We start from the raw sequence: 15,616 nt of genomic DNA on the forward strand, positions 1-15,616 counted from the left end.
TCCACAAGCCAGGGAATATGATCAAAGATAACTTTGCTTGGAATCACCTCCATTTGTTTGTGACAACCCTCCGCAAGCTAGGGAACGTCGTCGATCAATGCTGCTACATCTCGAGCCTTTTCCTTGAATCATAATGAAAACCTTCCCAATCATAGCAAAAGTTATCGAAGACCGCCTCATCACAAACCGCTCTTCTCAAATCTTGGTGACAACCTCCACAATCTTAGCGAATGCCGTCGAAGATCGACCATCTCGTGATATCTTCTCAAATCTTGGTGACAACCTCCACAATCTTAGCGAACGCTGTCGAAGACCGCCCATCTCGTGCTATCTTCTCAAATCTTAATGACAACCACCTCAATCTTAGTGAACGATGTCGAAGATAACTTCACTTGAAGTCATCCTCAGTTGTTGCTATAATATTCCGAAGAAAACTACCGAAGACCAACGCTTGTCGATCTTTAAAGCTCTTGAACTTTGTTGTTGCAATGTTTTTGCTGTAATTTCTGCGGTGCCAATACGTCGGCGCATTTTTGCTGTTTGTGAACCATTACTTCGGTGCTTTTTACTACTTGTGAACCATTATGTCGGTGCTTTTACTGCTTGTGAACTATTATGTCGGTGCCTTTGCTATGAGCCAATGTTTAGGCACTTTAAGCTAAGTGAGACGATCTTTTATCAGGTCGATCATTTTATGTGATTGTAATCGATCCAATTACTAAATCATGTCAAATTGCTCAGAGGGGCTAACTGGCTGACAGGGTAAAGTCGTATCCCCTAATAAAAAATAATTACCTAAATCACTAACTAAGGTAGATAGGGAAGTAGGATCGAACTCCACAGGGAAACATGTCTTTTTAATTCTAATTAATTAATATAATCTAAATTATCTAAGTAACCAATATTTTAAGTGTGAATTCTATACTACGAAGAATGAGTTTAGGGAGAAAAGAATCAATAATAAGGAAATCTAGGGTCACAGGTTCACCAATAATTAATATTCCGGGATAGAACGAAGTAATTAATAATTAACAACGCACAAATAACATGATTAACATGCTCTCGCAATTTATTAATCAACATAGATCTAACAGGCTCTCGCAATTTATTAGACCTAAGTTCCTATTAAAAAAGCCTTTAATATTAAATCAACATCTGCTCGATTCATCAATTCAATATTGCTAAACATTCACAATCAAATTACCTATGCTCGATTCATAATCTAATTGCAAAGAGTTAAAACAATTCAATAGGAAATTATCATGCAATATCAACAATCAATAATAACAAACTATCCCTTCATATTAATTATGGATCCCCATAAACCCTAGAATTAAAATACTCACTAATCATCATAATTAAACCAATCAAATAAATAAATAAGAACATAATCAAGAAAACAATTAAAATAGCTGAAATTAAAAAGGGAAGAAATTGTACCAAAACAAATCTGGAATTAATGGAGGAATTAAGAACAAAAGTTTTTTAGAGAATTTAAGAGAGAGAAAAATACTAAGTAGAGAGAGAAAGTCTAAGAGAAAGAGGTAAGTAATTATTCTGTACAAAAACGTATATAAACTTCTCCTAAAACAAGAATTAAACTAAACTTAATCAGACTCTAGGAAAAACACGCGCCCGATCGGGCGAAGGGCCGTCCGATCGGGCCCGCCTTTTCTCCAATGCTTCTCTGATATGCCGCGCCCGATCGAGCCTACGCTCACCCGATCGGGCGCGCCTTTCCTTGATGGCACTAACGCACGCAGCCGCCCGATCGGGGGTATGCTTGCCCGATCGGGCCCGGTCTTCATCTTCGAGGCTTGGACTTCGATTGGGCTAGATTTCTCGGCCCAATCCATATTTCCTCTCGGGTCTCGAATACATGGTCCAAATGCCTTGTGATCCAAATTACCGAGCCCTTAGTCACCGGCTCTCACCGATCTTGGGCTCCAAAAGTGGTCGTGTCCTTCTAGCTTCCGTAGTCGATCCAATAAGGCCCGGGAAAATGCTCCAAGAGTGCAATTTCCTGTAAAATACAACTAAAACTACGAAAACACTAGAACACACAAATTAGTAATAAAAGTGGCTCGAAAGAGCCAAAAACACTACTAATAATGACCACGGGACGGGGGTAAAACACTATATAAAATAGACATATCAAACTCCCCCAAGCCAAACCTTTGCTTGTCCCTAAGCAAAGAGCTCATCAATGAACATATAAAACATACTTCACCCCAATAAACAAATCAAAAGCCAACGATTCAAGGTAAAATTGAATGAACATGCTTCAACATCAATCAATCTTATTCATCTAATCACCCTTCCTCCCCAACAATTGTCAAATAAAGCAAACCACAAGAGCATATAGAATTCAAGACTAGTGCTCACACACTCAACTCTCATTTATGTGGCGAGTAAAGAATGTACTCGATCGCTCTCCACCCAACCCCTTTAATGTGAACAATGGCCTCCTAACTCACACTCTCGTGTGTATAAAAAACATTGAACGCTCATCCTACTAGTCGGCTCGAAATATGCCAAGTCATAACTTGCATTGAAAAACAACACTTTCACATTTACATCACTTCTATGCACAAGGTCGGAAGGTCTTTTAAGCTTGTAATGTAAGGCTAGGGTAAAGGTAGGATAAATTTGGGATTATGTGAGAGAAAAGCTATGCTAAAACGGAGCCAAATCCTAATAAACCCATGATAAAAAATAATGATCATACACATCTCCAACATAACCAACTCCAACAACAATCCACCAAATATACTCCAAACAATAAAAACAATCCCAACACTCACAATTTCACTCATAAAAATATGACAATATGGAACAAGAGTGAATAACAAACCTTGAACTCATAACTTGAAATATTTACATTGAAACTCAACTTTTTTTTCTTTCTTTTCTTTTGATTAACCTTCACTTAGAACATTTGAACATCAAACATTTTTTTCTGTTTTTTTCTTAGAAGTTCACTTTCTTTTTTTCAAATTTCTCACTTTTTTTTTTGAACTTCTTTTTTTCCATCACACTTTTATTTTTCTCAAATATATACAACTTCCAAACTCATAAAAACAAAAATATGATCAAGAATAAATTACTTCTCAAAACCCACCCAAATTGTGCAAATAATGTGCACACTACAAACTCCCTCACCTCACTCACTAATAGCTCCCCCAAGCCAAGCTTGGGACTAGTAACCAATGGGGCAATTAAGGCTTGTAATGTGGCTATAAACAATAAAAGGGCACAAGCAACAACATGGGTGACAAGAAGGGAACAAATGTATCTAAATACTCTGAAGGCTACCTAAAAGAATGAACGCCTTCGTCCTCCTCATGTGCATAATAATAAGTCATGAAACACTACTCATAGTTGCAAATCAATACTCAAATTCATTGACATACCAGGAATTATGGAACTATCACACATTTCCTAACCAAATCAACTAGTCAAGCACTATATTCACAAGTAGTTGGGCAAAATTGACGCATGTTTAGGAATCCAAACAATTAGACTTCAAATCATGACCAACAAATCCACAATATTCATCATCAAATACCAAGAATCAAAACAAATTTTCTCATGTATGGGGCACAGGGAAGCATGATTTACAATTCATTGGAACGTATTTTTGAATTTTTTTATTTTTCAATTTTTTTGTATTTTTCATATATAAGAAAGCAATAAAAACTACACTAGGAAAGCAAATAAAAACTATACTAGAAAGCAAATAAAGAGAGAAAAGGAAGAGAATTTCCAAGTGAAAGAACACCCCCCCAAGCCAAATCAAGCAATTCCCTCATTGACTTGGGAGAGTAGCCTACTCCTCATCCTCATCCATCCTAGAATAACCCCCGCCGTGGCTAGAACCGGCTCCTCCATGGGTAGAGCCACCACCTCCATACCCCGAACCACCCGCATAGTAGTTAGGGTCTACATTCCCACCCATACCCCCATATCCGTGGACCGAAGAGTAGTCCACGTAAGTACCATATGCACCGGGGTGAGAATACCCTCCTTGGGGGTATTGAAACCAATCGGGAGTAAGTGAATCGGGAGGAATAGCCCCCCGACGGGCATAATCATCATACATGGGGTAAAGGCCCCTCCCTAGGTTCCTCTCTATAAGACCAACCCGCCCATCTAGGGTGCTTAACCTAGAGTCTAGGTTTTGCATCATACCCTCAACCCTCCCTTGCCCCGTCTCAATGGGGTCTAATTGGCTCCGAAAAGCCGAAAAGTCATATGGGGCATTGGAGTCGACATTGTAATCGACCGAGGAAGTGGGCATGCCATAGGTGAAAGGTGGGGGTGGTTGGTAGTGTGGTGAGTGGTGAATGGGGGATTGGTGGGGTTATGGTGAGGGGTGAGGTGGTTGAACCTCACCTTGACCATTTATCTCGAAAGTATAAGAGGGCTTCCCCCTCTCAAATTTGGTCAAGGCGGGGTTGGGTAAGGTAAAGGCTTGGTCCCTCCTACCAGATTGTCGGTGGACAATCCACCAAGTATCACTCCCCACCGGTTGTACCCAGTTCAAACTCCCTAAATAGGGTAGGTCCATTAGGTTCGATCCCACAACTTTCCTATGGCCATCGGGGTTCCAACCTAAGTGTTTCCTAGCAATATGGGTCACTAACCCCCCAAAGTAAATAGGTGCTCTAGACCTACTAGCCTCGGCCGCATTGGCCGCCCTTTGGAAATGATTGACTATCCTATGGGGTATGTTCAATTTTTCAGCATTAGGAATTATATAGGATTCCAATAGTTCTAATTCATCTCTCCGAACATTTGCCGGTTCATGCCTCCCAAAAATAGTGAGGCCGACAAATCTTTGCCAAAGCTTTGGGACGGGATGTTGAATCCACGTCCCTTTGGCATGTTGGAGGTTCACTAAATCCTCCCCAGTTAACCTCTTATAGACCACGGCGGTGTGGTCTTGAGAGGGCTCAATAGGTTTATCCGATTTTAAATCAAACAACTTTCCAAATTCTTTTAGAGTTAGTCTCACATCGTTGTTTAATAATCGGAATTGTACATGAGTGATTAGTGCATTCTTTTTAATAACATTAAAACTTGAGATAAATTCCAATGTTAAATAATCACAAGTGTCATGGCACATTTGAAAAAAACCACTCATGCCTATGCCCTTGAACAATTTTTCCACATATTTATCAAGACCTAACCTAACTAATGTAGGATGATGAATGAAACGGGTAGAAATTACCTGACGATCGATGAGGTTGACCATCCTAACCCGTTGCTCCTCCGAGGTGATTACAACCTCCTCCCATCCCGAAATTTGAAGGTCCGGGTTGATTTTTGGTTGTGGTGCACTTGAGCTCTCACCCCTTTGATTCCTTGAACGCTTGGAGGCCATTTTCTTGTAAAATAGTGGAAAATTTGAGGTTTCTCTCTCTTAGGGTTTGAGAAAATTTGAGAGAAAGTGGGGGAAAATTAGTGTAGATGATAGAGGAGGATGAGGGGAGATGGAATATGTAAGAATTTTTGAATTTGGATGGAAGAATTGGAGGAGATCTTGGATTGAAGTGTAAGTTGAAGGTTTGAAAATGGAGGTTTTAGAGAGAGAAAGTGAAATGAAGAAGATGAAATAAGGAGAAAGTGAGGAAAGAAAGAAGAGAAAAGAAAATAAAGGGGGGACGGGCTGTAGGCGCGCCCGATCGGGCGAAGGTTTGAAATTCCAGAACTCAAGTTGCGCGCCCGATTGGGCGCGAACGCGAACAAAATTTTCTCCCTTTGCTCGCCCGATCGGGCGAGCTTCGCTCGACATATCTTTTCCTTTCACTCGATTTTCCAAAAAAAGCGCCCGATCGGGCAAGCTTCGCCCGATCGGGCGAAAATAATCTCTGAATTCAACATTGCTTGCGCGCCCGATCGGGCGAAAATGCTTTCGATTTTTAGCATGCTTGCGCGCCCGATCGGGCAGCGTCGCCCGATCGGGCGAATTTGATGCTGATTTTTGGGTTGCTTGCGCGCCCGATCAGGCCCGAGCAACCCTTTTTCTCCGATTTCTTTTCTTCTTCAAATTTTTTTCTAAGTCTTTATACCTGTCAAATTCATACCTGTACAACTACACTTAAAACTGGTGAAATATCACTCTCCTCGCCTCTCTAAAAAAAACAAAAATAAGGAAAAAGGAAAACTAGTCTAGAAAGCATGAAATACGGGTTGCCTCCCGCAAAGCGCTGGTTTATCTAGGTCCCGCACGACCTTCTTACCACCTTGAAGCTCATGTTGGAAGTGGAGTTAGGAGAGTCTCCTCCACATCTCTAATGGTAGCACCTTCATGATACATTTTCAACCTTTGGCCATTTACTTTGAACTCTTCACCTTTGTCATTCACCAACTCTACCGAACCAAATTTGTTCACCTTTGTGACAGTGAAGGGACCGGACCACCTAGACTTCAACTTTCCTGGGAAAATCTTCAATCTAGAATTAAAGAGAAGGACCTTATCACCCGGTGCAAACTCTCTTGGTAAGATCCTCTTGTCATGCCACTTCTTGGTCTTCTCCTTGTAGATCCGCACACTATCATATGCCGACAATCTAAACTCATCCAACTCATTGAGTTGAAGAAGTCTCTTCTTACCCGCGGCCTTAGAATCCATATTAAGCTCTTTGATCGCCCAATAGGCTTTGTACTCCAATTCTACGGGAAGATGACATGCCTTACCATAAATCAATCTATAAGGTGAAGTACCAATCGGTGTCTTAAATGCTGTTTGGTATGCCCAAAGCGTGTCATCAAGCTTCATGCTCCAATCTTTCCTTGACTTGGCTACTACCTTTTCTAGGATCGCCTTGATTTCCCTATTAGAGACCTCAACTTGACCACTAGTTTGAGGGTGGTAACTAAGCCCTGTTCTATGATATACGCCATACTTCTTAAGGAGGTTATCCAATTGTTTTTCATGGAAGTGGGTACCCCCATCACTAATAATAGCTCGTGGAACACCAAACCTGGGAAATATGATCTTCTTGAAGAGCTTGATGACTACCTTAGAGTCGTTTGTTGGTGAAGCTATGGCTTCTACCCACTTGGACACATAATAAACGGCTACAAGTATGTAACAATTCCCTTTGGAAGATAGGAACGACCCCATATAATCGATACCCCAAACATCAAATATTTCAACTTCGAGAATTCCAGTTTGGGGCATCTCATGCCTCCGCGAAATGTTGCCAGTCCTCTGGCAAGAGTCACAAGCCTGCACAAAAGTGTTAGCATCTTTAAACATAGTAGGCCAAAAGAAGCCTGACTCATTAATCTTAGCCACCGTTTTAGTGGGGCCATGATGTCCACCATAGGGTGAAGTATGACAACTGGAAAGGACGCCGTGAACCTCCCATTCGGGAACACACCTGCGAAATAATCCATCTGCACACTCACGAAACAAAAAAGGGTCATCCCAAAAATAATGTTTAACATCATAAAGGAATTTCTTTTTCTGTTGGTAGGACAAGTCAGGAGGTAGAGTACCACCCACTAAATAATTAGCAAGATCAGCATACCAAGGGTGATGCTCTACAACTGCATATAGGTTGTCATCAGGGAAAGAATCATCTATAGGTAAAGAATCCTTACCCTCATCATACCTGATACGTGACAAGTGGTCTGCCACTACGTTCTCTGCTCCCTTTTTATCTTTTATTTCTATGTTGAAATCTTGGAGCAAGAGAACCCACCGGAGTAGCCTTGGCTTTGATTCCGCCTTGGCTATCAAGTATTTCAGTGTTGCATGATCAGTAAAAACAATAACTTTAGAACCAACTAGATATGATCTAAATTTTTCTAAAGCATAAATAACAGCAAGAAACTCCTTTTCTGTGGTGGCATAGTTGACTTGGGCTTCATCTAAGGTTTTGCTAGCATAATAAATAGCATGCAAAACCTTGTCCTTCCTTTGTCCGAGCACGGCTCCTAGTGCAAAGTCACTTGCATCACACATGATTTCGAAAGGAAGGTTCCAATCGGGAGCACATATGATGGGTGCCGATATCAAAGCCTGCTTAATCCTGTTAAAAGCCTCAAGACACTCGTCAGTAAAAATAAATGGGGCATCCTTGAGCAAAAGCTGTGTCAGTGGTTTAGCAATTTTAGAAAAATCTTTGATAAAGCGGCGATAAAACCTCGCATGACCCAAGAAGCTTCTAACTCCCTTAACATTGACCGGGGGAGGTAATTGCTCAATCACTGATATTTTGGCTTTGTCTACTTGTATGCCCTTATCAGATATAATATGGCCAAGTACTACTCCCTCTGTCACCATAAAGTGACATTTCTCCCAATTAAGTACTAAGTTGCACTCTTCACATCTTTTCAAAATTTTAGCGAGATTAATTAGACATGAATCAAATGAAGAACCATATACGCTAAAATCGTCCATAAAGACCTCCATAATAGACTCTATGAAATCAGAAAAAATGCTCATCATGCAACGTTGAAAGGTAGCAGGTGCATTACATAAACCAAAGGGCATTCTACGATATGCAAAAGTGCCATAAGGGCATGTAAAGGTGGTATTTTCCTGATCTTCAGGGTGAATCGAAATTTGGAAAAATCCCGAATACCCGTCCAAATAGCAAAAGAATTTGTGATTAGCTAACCTCTCAAGCATTTGATCAATAAAGGGAAGAGGGAAGTGATCCTTTTTAGTGGCGATATTTAATCTACGATAGTCTATGCACATACGCCACCCTGTTACAGTTCTAGTGGGAATTAATTCATTTTTATCATTAGTTATCACAGTCATCCCACCTTTCTTCGGTACTACCTGCACAGGACTTACCCACTTGGAGTCAGAAATAGGATAGATGATACCTGCATCAAGTAATTTCATCACCTCTTTCTTGACTACCTCCTGCATGTTGGGATTTAATCTTCGTTGAGGTTGAATGCAGGGCTTGTAATTTTCCTCTAGATGAATCCTGTGCATGCAAAAATCAAGGCTAATACCCTTGAGATCATCAATACTGTACCCTATAGCCTTCTTATGGGTTTTGAGGACCCCTAGAAGTTGGGAAGATTGTAGGTCAGTGAGTGCAGTATTGATGATCACGGGGTGTAGTTCCTGCTCATCTAGAAAAACATATTTTAAATGAGAAGGGAGAGGTTTTAGCTCAGGTTTCTTGACCTCTGCAGGTTTTGATTCCTGAACTAAATTTACTACCTTTATTGTCTCCTTGGGGCTTAACTCTTCTAAGGAAAGAGCCTTTTCAATATCCTGTACCTCATTACCCCAAATGCTGGCATTGTCGCTAGATAAATTCCCGCAGAGAACTTCCTCTAAGGGATCCTTCGCAAGAACCTGTGGCAAGCTATCAACACAAATATCGTCCATTATATCAATTGTATCAATATAGCAACAATTTTCCTCTAACATAGGCCCTTTCAAAACCTTCCCTAAATTAAAGGTAACATTATCGTCACCTACAGAAAGGGTTAGTTTACCATTTTTCACATCAATAATAGCTCCTGCAGTGTGGAGGAAAGGCCTACCTAATATAATGGGTATTTGTGTGTCCTCTGCCATATCTAAAAAAACAAAATCAACAAGAATAAAAAATTTACCAACTCTGACAGGGACGTCCTCTAAAATACCTAAGGGGTATTTTACCGAACGATCTGCCATTTGCAAAGTTATATTAGTAATTTTTAATTCTCCCATATTTAATTTAGCACAGATAGATGATGGCATGACACTGACACTAGCACCCAAATCACATAAAGCTTTATCAATAAAAACATTCCCAATGTGACAAGGGATAGAAAAACTACCGGGATCCTTTAATTTAGGAGGGGATTTATTTTGCAAATAAGCGCTACACTCCTCTGTGAAAGCTACAATTTCTACTTCATTAAAGGCCCTTTTCCTAGTCAGAATGTCTTTCACGAATTTAGCATAAGCAGGTACTTGAGTGATTAAATCAGTGAAAGGAACTGTTACCTGCAGGTTTTTCACAACCTCTAAAAACTTACCGAATTGTTTATCAATCTTACTCTTCAGTTGTCTATTAGGGAATGGAAGCTTGATAACTGGGCTCTGCACATCTCCTCCCTTATTCTGCAATTTACCCTGCACAGAAACATTAGTAGGGTTAGTATCTATTTGTAGCCCTGGAGGGCTAGCAGGATTACCGTTTGGTATAGAGGAATCTAGATTAGGAACTGGTCCATATTCCTTTGGCATAGGAGGTCCATCATAATGTGAACCACTCCTTAGAGTGATTGCATTAGCATGATCTGTAGGATGGATAGGTTGTGATGGTAGAGCTCCCTGCTGACGGGATTGTAGGGTAGATGAAAGTTGTGCAATTTGATTGTCCATGATTTTATTATGGGCTAGAATAGAATCAATTTGCGCATCCCTACTCTCCATATGCTTTTTCATATTGGCAAGCATTGCTCTAATTTCTTTCATGGCAGGGTCGGAAGATGATGAGGGTGATGCTTGGCTTTTCTGGCCAGCATTAGGATGATAATATTTTTGCTGTGGTGGTGTTTGCTTTTGTGGTTGTTGTGGAGGTGGAGGGTTTTGTACATTGGTACTCCGGTATGAAAGATAAGGATGATTTTTATAACCGGCATTGTAGGAATTGGAATAGGGGTTATTTTTCCTATAGGTTTGAAAGGCATTAACTTGTTCCATAGAGCTCCTACAATCTTGCTCCCAATGAACTACAATTCCACAATTTTCACAAAAAGCTTCATGGTTAGCAACAGCAGAAACATTAGCTACAGAGTTAGGAGCAGCAGTAAGATTATCTAATTTCTGACAAATAGATGTTAATTGAGCTTGCAAAAAGGATACGGAATCGACATTATGTTTTCCCTTATTTGCAAACCCCCTCGGATTCCCATATTGGGAATTGTGTATTGCCATGTCTTCGATAACCTGTCTTGCATCATCCACATTTAAATTCATAAACCTCCCACTAGCTGCCGAATCTAGTACTGATCTAGAAGAATTTCCAAGTCCATTATAGAATGCTTGGATCAATTGCCATTGTGCTAGATTGTGGTGGGGGCACTCTCTCTGTAGATCCTTGAAACTCTCCCAAGCCTCATATAATGTTTCGTCGGCCTCTTGAGCGAAGTTCTGAATAGCACTTCTTAGCACTGCTGTTCTCTCTGCAGGATAATATTTATTATAGAAATTCAAAGCAAGAGTTTCCCATTCAGTAATACCAAGTGCAATTCTATTCAAACCATTAAACCATAATTATGCTTTGCCACATAATGAAAAGGGAAAAAGAATCTCCTTGATTTGGTCTTGCGTAACCCCGGCTTGTCTAATGGTGTTACAATATTGGCAGAAATCTACGATGTGAAGATTAGGATCTTCACCCTTAGCTCCGCTGAACTGCTTCCTCTCTATCATAGTGATAAATTGGGGCTTGATCTCAAATTGAACTCCATCTAGAGCCGGAGTAGGAGTAAGGTGCGGGAAATCTGTGAGCTTCGGTTGCGAATAATCACTGAGTTTCTTCTGGGCCGTCATCTCTGATTCTGAATCTGAAGGAATATCTGTATCACTAGAATCAAGGGGAGGATCTCTTCGATCGTTGTCCTCCTCAGAACCCACCAGAATTTGTCTATAGAGTCTCCTTTGCCTATGAAAAGAACGCTCGATCTCAGGATCAAAAGGGATGTCACCTGATCTAGAACACTTGGGCATAAACAAAGAACTAAAGACAAAAATGAGATTTGCCTCAAAGAACTAATGTTCTCTGAGGCAAAAGGGGGGATAATCTAGACTACAAAAATATAATCAGAAAATAAAAATAAAACCGTTTCCCCGGCAACGGCGCCAAATTTTGACAGGGTAAAGTCGTATCCCCTAATCAAAAATAATTACCTAAATCATTAACTAAGGTAGATAGGGAAGTAGGGTCGAACTCCACAGGGAAACAGGTCTTTTTAATTCTAATTAATTAATATAATCTAAATTATCTAAGTAACCAATATTTATAGTGTGAATTCTATACTACGAAGAATGAGTTTAGGGAGAAAAGAATCAATAATAAGGAAACCTAGGGTCACAGGTTCACCAATAATTAATATTCCGGGATAGAACGAAGTAATTAATAATTAACAATGCACAAATAACATGATTAACAGGCTCTCGCAATTTATTAATCAACATAGATCTAACAGGCTCTCGCAATTTATTAGACCTAAGTTCCTATTAAAAAAAAACCTTTAATATTAAATCAACATCTTCTCGATTCATCAATTCAATATTGCTAAACATTCACAATCAAATTACATCTGCTCGATTCATAATCTAATTGCAAAGAGTTAAAACAATTCAATAGGAAATTATCATGCAATATCAACAATCAATAATAACAAACTATCCCTTCATATTAATTATGGATCCCCATAAACCCTAGAATTAAAATACTCACTAATCATCATAATTAAACCAATCAAATAAATAAATAAGAACATAATCAAGAAAACAATTAAAATAGCTGAAATTAAAAAGGGAAGAAATTGTACCAAAACAAATCTGGAATTAATGGAGGAATTAAGAACAAAAGTTTTTTAGAGAATTTAAGAGAGAGAAAAATACTAAGTAGAGAGAGAAAGTCTAAGAGAAAGAGGTAAGTAATTATTCTGTACAAAAACGTATATAAACTTCTCCTAAAACAAGAATTAAACTAAACTTAATCAGACTCTAGGAAAAACACGCGCCCGATCGGGCGAAGGGCCGTCCGATCGGGCCCGCCTTTTCTCCAATGCTTCTCTGATATGCCGCGCCCGATCGAGCCTACGCTCACCCGATCGGGCGCGCCTTTCCTTGATGGCACTAACGCACGCAGCCGCCCGATCGGGGGTATGCTTGCCCGATCGGGCCCGGTCTTCATCTTCGAGGCTTGGACTTCGATTGGGCTAGATTTCTCGGCCCAATCCATATTTCCTCTCGGGTCTCGAATACATGGTCCAAATGCCTTGTGATCCAAATTACCGAGCCCTTAGTCACCGGCTCTCACCGATCTTGGGCTCCAAAAGTGGTCGTGTCCTTCTAGCTTCCGTAGTCGATCCAATAAGGCCCGGGAAAATGCTCCAAGAGTGCAATTTCCTGTAAAATACAACTAAAACTACGAAAACACTAGAACACACAAATTAGTAATAAAAGTGGCCCGAAAGAGCCAAAAACACTACTAATAATGACCACAGGACGGGGGTAAAACACTATATAAAATAGACATATCACTGGCGTACCAAGGAACTCGGAAATCTCTGCACTTGGTCCGCATAATCTAATATGGGGGCCACGCATTGTGTCGCCGCACCAGCGCATGTTTGGAAAATGTGTCGCCGCACTTTGCTTCTATCGCCAGGCGACAACCTTGTCATTTGGCACTGGAGTTGGTTCTTCCTTATTTTTCTCTTGCTGGTGCTGATCGTTGCTTGGTTTTGCTCCGAACTTTGAACTTGGTCGTTTCCTTTCAACCAAATCCGCTTAAATCTTTTGTAAATTAAAGCTCTTTATCTCTAATTTACTGATCTATGTAATTTTGCTCAAACTCCTCTCATCTTGGAAGAACCTCAGTGTATAAACACCTTGAGTGCATAAGGCACCCCAAAACCTTAACCTCGTTTTATAAGACTTGAATTATTCCTTTACTCATCCTATTATAATAATCATGAATAAGTAATAAATAAATCATTCCACATATTCACATACCTTTGCCTCTAAGCGCATCTTGCAAAGTTTATGTATAAATAATATTTACAAAGTAGAATAGTACACATCATACGGAAATCACAATGTATAACCAAACAATCATTCCCAGTCTTCTCTATACATGATATTAGGTTCTCGTTACGTTCCTAAACATGCTTCTAAAGGCAAGGTTTCCTAACTCATACGTACCTTGAATAAACGAATTGGTATGCGACTTTACTATCTAGAAATCACCTTCAATAAAATCCTTTCCTAAACCAAACAATAACATTTCAATCAATAATCAAATTTACAGCAATACTAACTTACTTTAAAATCTTCAAAATCCAAATCAAACAACACTTTAAAACCTTCCCTTTAGTTTAACTTAAAGGCTTATATATAGTTCTTTAAATTTTCTTCATAAAAACCTTAAAATACACTCTTATTCATTAAATTAAAGCAAGTTTAATTTTTAATAAAAATCTTAAAATTATTAAAAAAACCCCTAATAATCTCCCTTTTTAATGGGTGATTAAACCCTGTTTATAAAACATCAAAAGTGTACTTAGAAACTATTTTCAGCACTTAAAACTTCAATAAAAACATATATTTATGCTTAATTAACTTTAAACATAATTAATTTTATTAATCAAACTCAAGGATAATATTTTAAGTATAAAAAAAAAACTTCGTTAAAATCAAAAACTGCCCGAAAATCATATTTAGATGCTGAATTTGTGTAGTGAGTCTTTTTTAAAACGTTGTTTCAACATGAAAAACACTACTTTTTTATCAAAATCGGATGAGTTCAGAACCTGATCGGGATTAAAAATGGATTAATATTAACGAACGGAAATTTAAAAATTAAAACACGAATTTACGTGTTCAAAATAATCTGGAATTAAGTTAAACTAATCAGTAGTTATAATCACCAAAATTTCAAAACATCATTACTATAAAAGCCCCAAATCAATTGTTCATAAAAACCCTAAAATCATGATTTTCAATAATTAAAAACCCTAGGTTATAAAATTTACAAAATCTGAAAATTATGACATTTATAAAATCTGAAAATATAAAGTTTAATCATCAAAATACAATTTGATACTAATTAAATTAATATCAAACAATAAATTCAAAACCCATAAATCAATTATTATAATTACACAAATTAATAAAACAAAGGGGAAAGAAAATAAGACTAACCTTTTTGTGTGGGAAATTTTTGGGGATTCATGAGGTATTTATAGGAAACAATTGTAGGGTAAATAGGAAGATTGGGCCTCATAAAAATAATGGGTCAATTAAGTAAACAAATAGGTTAGGCTTGTTTGATTGGACATAAATAGTAAAATAAAGGTGCATAAAATAATTTGTTCAAATTATTTTCGACCCAGATTAATAATTTAAAACTTTTGAAATTAAATTCCGAAAAATAACAAATAAATATTATAAATAAAATAAAATTTCATTTATAAAATATTTTTAAAATACGGGGGATTACACCTGCATTTATATTTTTTACTATAGGACTTTGCTCATCTCTTTAATTATCTTAGGGTTGACCTAAGGCTTAGTGTTGCTTAACTCATTAAGACTTAATGTGTTTCTGTAGACACCCATTTATGTCTCCCCAAAACCAAACCCAGTGATGAATACCTTTCATATCATTTGATTATCGAACAAAGCAAAAGTGTGAAAAGTCTAGTGATGAGGATGTTTTTATTAAAATATATTTTCTTTCTGTTTTTGAAAAGATTTCTTTTCTTACCTTATTTATGAAAAACATGCATTCTAGTTTAGTTTGGTCCATGATAAGGGTCCAATAATAGTGTAGTTGAATAGGGGTTGAAAAGACCTTTCCAACGATATATTATAAGCCCAATTTCGATGAATAATAATGAGGAA

General features: G+C 38.4%; 1 non-coding gene across 1 annotated transcript; it reads left to right on the forward strand.

Moving 5' to 3' along the window:
• Positions 1–11,042: 11,042 nt before the first annotated feature.
• Positions 11,043–11,149, forward strand: LOC145561177 (small nucleolar RNA R71). The gene has a single exon (XR_014093741.1). It is a non-coding gene; the product is annotated as a small nucleolar RNA R71 (small nucleolar RNA).
• Positions 11,150–15,616: the final 4,467 nt, after the last annotated feature.

Source organism: Chenopodium album, chromosome 9 (assembly GCF_948465745.1).
Source record: "Chenopodium album chromosome 9, dcCheAlbu1.1, whole genome shotgun sequence".
NCBI lineage: Eukaryota > Viridiplantae > Streptophyta > Magnoliopsida > Caryophyllales > Amaranthaceae > Chenopodium > Chenopodium album.